The 7,264-nt window shown below is 40.9% G+C and overlaps 1 pseudogene; it reads right to left on the reverse strand.

Moving 5' to 3' along the window:
- Positions 1-5,990: 5,990 nt before the first annotated feature.
- Rps19l5 (ribosomal protein S19 like 5) lies at positions 5,991-7,049 on the reverse strand (annotated as a pseudogene).
- Between the last annotated feature and the right edge of the window lie 215 nt (positions 7,050-7,264).

The raw sequence follows: 7,264 nt of genomic DNA on the forward strand, positions 1-7,264 counted from the left end.
TCTGGTCCAAGGCCAGGCTGCAGGGCCCTCGTAGGAAGCAGAAAACGATGAAATTCCTGCTAGGACAGGACCCGGTTCTGACAATGCCAAAGGGGGCTTGAGCGTGGAGTGCCTTCCTCCAGTGTGCGGAGGGAGGTACAGTCCTCTCACTAAGTCTGAGCTGTTACAGAGGTTGGGGTAGATGGCCTCAGCAGGGACAGCTGACGATTTTCTGCATGGCTCCTTTGTCAAGGAGGACAGGGGTGAATCTAGAGATCTGGGAAATGATAGAGCTAGAGTCCTTACCCATTCCCAGGGCTGGGTAGGGGAGATCCAGTGTTTAGCCTTAGAAATTCTGAAAATGAGCACTTGATTTGTGTTTGGTTAATTGGTTGGTTGTTTTGGTTTGATTTGGTTTGGTTTGGTTGGTCTGGCTTTTGCTTCCTTCTCACAGTATTTGGTAGACTTTTTACTATGTCTTCAGATTTCTTCTGGCTATTAAGCACGTGCTTCTGAGTTGGAGGTAGGAAGATAGAGAAGAGTAGAAGATAGGGTCCTCTTATTTTTCAGGATCAAAGTTGGCCTCTCCTGCTCGCTCCAGAGCCTCCTTGTTATTGTAGCAAGCAGGTCACCTGAAAGGGTTCTGAGCTGTGTTCTAGAATCTGTCTGTAAAGGGGACACAGAGCTGATATCCTTGTCATCTTCTGTGGTACCTGGGACAAAGAAGACACAGTGCTTCCCACTGGCCTGGATGACTTGCTACCCAGATTTGTCACAAGTGGTTCTGCTCCAAGTTTGACCACTACACAGCTAGAAGCTTAGGAGAGCCTACAACCTAAATGACATTGCTCCAAACACCACACACATTCTGTCATTTCTGTCTGGGACCTGCACTGCCTCCTGCAAAACATACTGTGTAAATGGCCTCATCTTATCTGCCTCGTCAACAGGCTAAATGCAGTTTTCTTTCAAGAGTGGCCCTTGAGCTTTGAACACCAAAGTTCTGTCAACTCAGCCAGCCTCCGTGAAAGTACAGAGGGCCAGAGCATGAACCTATTGTGTCTTGATACGTCTTCTTCCTCTTGGATCCAGTTCTGTTCACTGATAAGTGATCTTCGATGAATATACGTTCACTACAAAACCACAGGCATCAGCATACTCTAATAACTTTCTGACCACCCCATTCTTCTTTTCCTAAATAAGTTGCTGCCATGTTTAAACGAGATTGAAGTTGCTAGCTTCCTGGCCCGCTTCACTCCACTTGACTGCCTTGTTTCGTTGTGTCTTGATTCATTCTTTCAATGACTGTCATCTGCTCTTGCTGGTTTGTGAATGACTGTACCATTTGGGTAAATCTTTACCGTTTGTACTCTCCTCACATTTCCCTCTGTGTGAGGTGTAAGGAACTGTACATCCTCTGGCATGCTGAGTCCACATCCCTTTCTTCAGTAGGGCACGTTTCTACTGAGGACCTGTTGGCTGTATTTGCCTTTCTTCTCTAAGGAAGCTTTGTCCAATCACACTAAGATATGTTTGTGTGTTTGCGACACGCCGTGATCTCACCAGTACATCTGTAGGTGTGACTTGGGTTTCACTGATTCAGCATGGTAGTCTCAGTGCGCGTTATCAAGACAATTACTCAAATACTGTTTTCCTTCTTTTGCCACCTCCTTTATTCTATTTCTTTCTTCCCTTCTAGGTAACTGTTAAGCATTCACACAGTGTCTTATGTCTTTCCATGTCTCTGTGGGGTTGTGTTTCATTCACGTCCTCTTCCTTGTCACCTCCTTGTTATTTTATTCAAATGTATTAATGCTCTTTTAGGTTGAGCCAAGTATACCATTTACTTACTCTGTCTGCTAAACAAATCATCCCAACTACTGCGTCTTTTCAGTTCCAACATTTCTAATTCGGATTTGTTCATATTTAGCTGATATGGTTGCTATAGCATGGTTTTTATATATTCCCTTTCTGGCTTTATTAATAGCAGTCTTTCAATTACTCTTTCACGATATTGATCATACTTATGTTTAAAAATACATCTTTACTTGCAGGCATATACAGAGAGGTCTCCATATTTGGGAATGAATAACTCCCAAGAGCTATTAATTGGTCATATAACTGCATAAGTGTGGCCCACAAGCTAGGCTTCTGGATTCACAGCTGTGCGATCCATTAATTAGATTTCTGGATTAGCAGCCGGGTAACCCACAAGCATCAATCGCTTTCATTGATCCAAGATTTCCTTTCAAAGTATAGAATTCAGTAGATTTTAATATATTTATGGATATTTGAATCCATTCACACTTCTAATCTATGGCTTTTTCATCATGCAGTGTAATTTTCATCATATACATGTAATGATAAGTATCGAGCCTCATATACATTAACAGTCACACCTAATTACTTTCCTCACCCAGCTTCTGATAATTATTGTTTTTCTGTACCTAAAGTTTTTCCTTTTCTGGGCTATTTATACAAATAGAATCAAGCAATATGGGTTCTCCTATCTGCCTTCTTTTGATTAGCATAACATTTTCAGTGGCTTTAGCAAAAATCTGTTCTTCATTTCTTTAATATTCCATCATATAGACAAGCCACATTTTGTTCATTCATCGGTTGCTGGATATTTGGGCTGTTTCTATCTTTGGATCATTATGGAATAATCTCACCATTTTAATGTAAATACTATATTAGTTAATACCTGCTTTTATGTTCTGCTTTGTTTATTTAGTTGGTTGGTTGGTTGGTTGGTTTCCATTCGGGCTTTGTAAGACAGTCTTATACAATCCATGCCGGGCAGGAACTCTGCATGTTGTGAAGGCTGGCCTCCCCTGTGGGCCTTCTACCTCAACCTCCCAAGATCTGGAGGTGCATGCCACCGTGCCTGGCTTACAATTCCATTCGTTCATTCATTCATTCATTCATTCATTCATTCACTCATTCATTGTTTAAGTATCTTTTGTTGGCGAGCCTTGAGTTGCCATCTACTCTTACCTTGGGCATTCCTGTCAGCGGCCCCTCTGAAAAGCTAGAGGTTATCGTGATTTTACAACTACATCATATGAACAAGACTGCACCAACCTTTGATGAACCTGACAGCACTCTCACCCAGCTCCACTACCACATGATAATATCTTGCCTTATAAATTTTAATGGACCTGGAGTTCATTAATTGTTACTTGCAGACTTTCTGATTAGCACAAAAGAAGCCATAACAATTTTATTGCTTTTATTAAGGTCAGGGGCTACCTAGTTAATCTATAAATCACAAAGCTTAGTATTAGATATAGATCTGTGAGTTTGTAAAGGCATTTCAGAAACATAAAACTCAATAATTAGGCTACATTTCCTTGGACTTATGTTACTAGACCCAGGACACCATTTTATGTGAAAGCCTTTTATTTTTCCTGGAGGAGTTCTTAATATTACACAGTTATTATGGTCACAGTTTTGTCTTAAACATCTATGACCATGGTTTTGGGAAAATAATTATAGACTGAATTTTAGTAGTAACCTGATTAGTGCCATTATTCTGTTTTGATTCTTTTAACCATTAAAAAGATCAAAAGGGAACGCAAAAGAATAACAGTAAGAGGGAAAGGCAGAAGAAGGAGAAAGAGAGCAAGAAGAAGAAGATCAACACAGTATTGCCTTTTCGTGGCTCTTCAATAGTTTTATGGTGGAAACTTTCAAAGTGACACCACCTTCAGATCCCTGGGCCTTCTAAAGTAGACTACAGACACACATTTTCTTAGAGGTACATTTTGTTTGTGGGCATGTGAAACACTAGCCTGTGTCTATACAAGCCCTATTTCAAAAGAACCAAAGCAGATATTTAACTTTTAAAATGACCAACAGAGATTGGTTTCTAGAGCCACAAGCTAGAGTTCTGGATCAGCAGCTGTGTGATCCTCGAAACAAAAGCTAACCTAGGTTAAACTTAACAGTTCCTCTTTCAGATATTAAAGCACAATAAAGAACTGCATGAATTATACCTAGAAATCAAGCCTAAATATTGAACATATCTTTGTCATTTGGAAATCATTCTGGTTATCAGTGGTAAGATATATTGATGGAATGTTTTTAGAATGCTACAGTATATTATCAATATGTATCAAGTATTCAGTATGTAAATTATGAAAATTTTAAGTCTCTATATGTAACTTATACACATAAATGTATATAATTATTATGTAATTTATAAATCTTGCAATGTGAAACAAATATCAACATTATTTGAGTTCCTCTAAAAATGGCTACAAATAGAACACAAGAGTGTCAGTAGAAGATCCCTTGTGATACAGGGTGATATTGTGAATTTTCCTCAAACTTAAGAAGAATGGTATTGAGACATTTAAGTTAATCTATTGATTAAAGTAATCCAATCAAAGTCAACCAAATTCTGCCAACTAGGGCATAAATCCACACGCCTTCCATATTTTTCCACTTCAATAAAGTTCACCTGCATATGTAGCAGAGGATGGCCTTGTTGGGCACCAAGGGGAGAAGAAGCCCTTGGTCCTGCCAATGCTGGACCCCCAGTGTAGGGGAATGTCAGGGCGGGAAGGGGGGATGGTTGGGGAGGGGAACACCCTCAAAGAAGAAGGGGAAGGAGGAATAGGATTGGGGCTTATGGACAGGAAACCGGGAAAGAGAATAACATTTGAAATGTAAATAAAAAAATCCAATAAAAAAAGTAAACAGAACGGAGGTTCACATGCTGGACCGCACTTTCCTTAGAAGTTTACTCCATCTTGAGCCATTTCAATTCGCCTAATTGGCAAATTCCTTCACCTATATATGCAAAGATTTGTCTTGATCACGTCAAGTAGACAAACAGTGCAAATCACCCCAGGTCTTTCCTTGTCAACTTGATATTCAAATAAGTCATTTTATTTTTTATTGGTTATTTATTTGCATTTCAAATATTACCCCTTCCCAGTAAAAAAAAAAATAAAGTTCATAGAAAAAATTATTTCATTTTGTTACTCTCAAGTGCTGAACAGTTCTTTCTAGTTTCTAGTTCTTAAAATGATTTCCTTAATTGGCCGTATTTTCAACCACCATTGACATCTGAATCCACAAAAAATGGTTGGAAATGCCACATGCCTAAACCATTGTCTTCGTTATTGATGATGAAATCATAGCTAACCTTCAGTTGGAGCCTTACTCTGTGCGGCCTAGTTTTATGACAACTTGACATCGAAAAGAGTCATTGTGAGAGAGGGGACCCCAATTGAGAATATACCCTCATGGGGTTGGGGATTTAGCTCAGCGGAAGAGTGCTTGCCTAGCGAGCGCAAGGCCCTGGGTTCGGTCCCCAGCTCCGGAAAAAAAAAGAAAGAAGAAAAAAAAGAAGAAGAAGAGAATATACCCTCATGAGATTGGCCCATGGACAAACTTATGGTTCTTTTCTTGATTGGTGATTGGTGTAGGAGGACACATTTCACTGTGGGCACTGCCAACACTGGGCTCTTGGCCCAGGAAGACTGAGCGAGCCATGAGGAGCAAACCAGTAAACAGAACGCCTCCGGGGCCTCTGTTTCAGTTCTGGCCTCCAGGTTCCTGCCTGAGATCCTGCCCTGATTACTAGACTACAAGCTATAAGATTAAGTAAACCATTTCTTCTCCACATTGCTTTTGGCCATGGTATTTTATCACAACAATAAGGACCCTAAATAAAACAATATCTTAAATACAATCAGACGTTCCAAGCAATGAATATGGCAATTTACCTGAATTTCACTACGGTTACCAGACTGAGATATCATTAGTTCTTTGATTCAAAAGCTTCCTCATTTTCTGTTTTTCTGACTGGAGCTCAGAAAAACCTTATTTTGGGGGCCCTATAGAATATAATATTCATACATTATACTTCCATTCACTCCTGTGTCTGCCTTTTTTATTTTTTATTTTTTACTTTTTTCTTTCTTTCTTTCTTTCTTTCTTTCTTTCTTTCTTTCTTTCTTTCTTTTTTTTATGAATGAGGCAATTTATTAACCCAGCATCCTTTGTTCTAATGCTTCTTGTTGGCAGCGGCCACCTGTCTGGCGATCCTGTCCAGATCTCTCTGTCCCTGAGGTATTAGCTTGCGGCCCCCATCTTGGTCCTTTTCCACCATTTTCAGCCCCTCCAGGGCTTGGAGGACCCGGCAGGCCGCACTCTTAGAGCCTCTGCTGAAGTGGCTGGGCCTGACACGGTGCCGTGCTGTGGAAGCAGCTCGTGTGTAGAACCAGTTCTCCTCATATGGGGCAAGCTCTTTATGTTTGGCCAGTTTGACTGTGTCCACCCATTCGGGGACTTTCAGCTTCCCAGACTTTTTGAGGAAGGCTGCCAGAGCTCTGACAAACTCCTGCTGGTACAGTAACTCTAGACAACGTGCGGCCTCCGTGCTGCCAGCCAGGGGAAAGGGAACGACGAGGTTTCCCAGGCGCACAAGTTGGGCGTCGAGTTTCGCCTGCCTTTTTTCTTTTATATAATTCCATATCAATACACCCAACACCAACCAACTTACACTACTAAATGTGGAGAGCAGAAGGATTCCTGAGTGAGTGGATTTCAGAATGACTGCGCGCTGCTGATGTGGACTTAGCGTCAGGCTTAGCAGGAATATATAGTGAAAGGTAGTTGCCCAGTGTGTGTGTTGGCAGTGTGTGTAGAAAAAATATCCACTATAGCTTTCTCCCCCTGAATATTCATGACTTAAGGACCACTCCCCTGCAGAGACTGCTCTGACAGAGATGAACTAACCCTACATCTTTGATTCAACTGAATACTCTAAATTCTGCCTTCTTCATCCACATGTGGTAACTTCACCGCTCTGCTTAGCTGTATCTGACAAACACACTGAGCTTCCAGGATGCTCCATTCAAAAGCCCAGAACACGTAACGGCCTTTCTGTGTGTCCATGTGTCCGTTTGTCTTTTCTTCATTCTCTCAACATACCAGTGATCCATCCTTGGGGGCCATGAAGGATGCAGCCACTAAAACTACTAAAGATGTCTTTAACCCTTTCTCTGAGACCTACAGGTTTCTTGAGTCATCTTGCTTCACATCCTCCTCGCCATCCTCGCCATGAGTTTTATCCAAGTATCTTAGGACCTCATAACACCCTTTTTAATTCACCATCCCTAAATAGTTTCTTTTTTGCTTTCCATCAGAAAGCTAAGTCCACATTATCTATGTCCTTTTGGATACCAGCTTTTGTTGTGTTGTAAGAAGGTAGGATATGTATGCTGTGTTAAAAAAAGGACTGCATGTCTTATCACATAGAGGCAGATTG

This window comes from Rattus norvegicus, chromosome 14 (assembly GCF_021556685.1).
Source record: "Rattus norvegicus strain SHRSP/BbbUtx chromosome 14, alternate assembly SHRSP_T2T, whole genome shotgun sequence".
In the NCBI taxonomy this organism is placed as follows: Eukaryota; Metazoa; Chordata; class Mammalia; order Rodentia; family Muridae; genus Rattus; species Rattus norvegicus.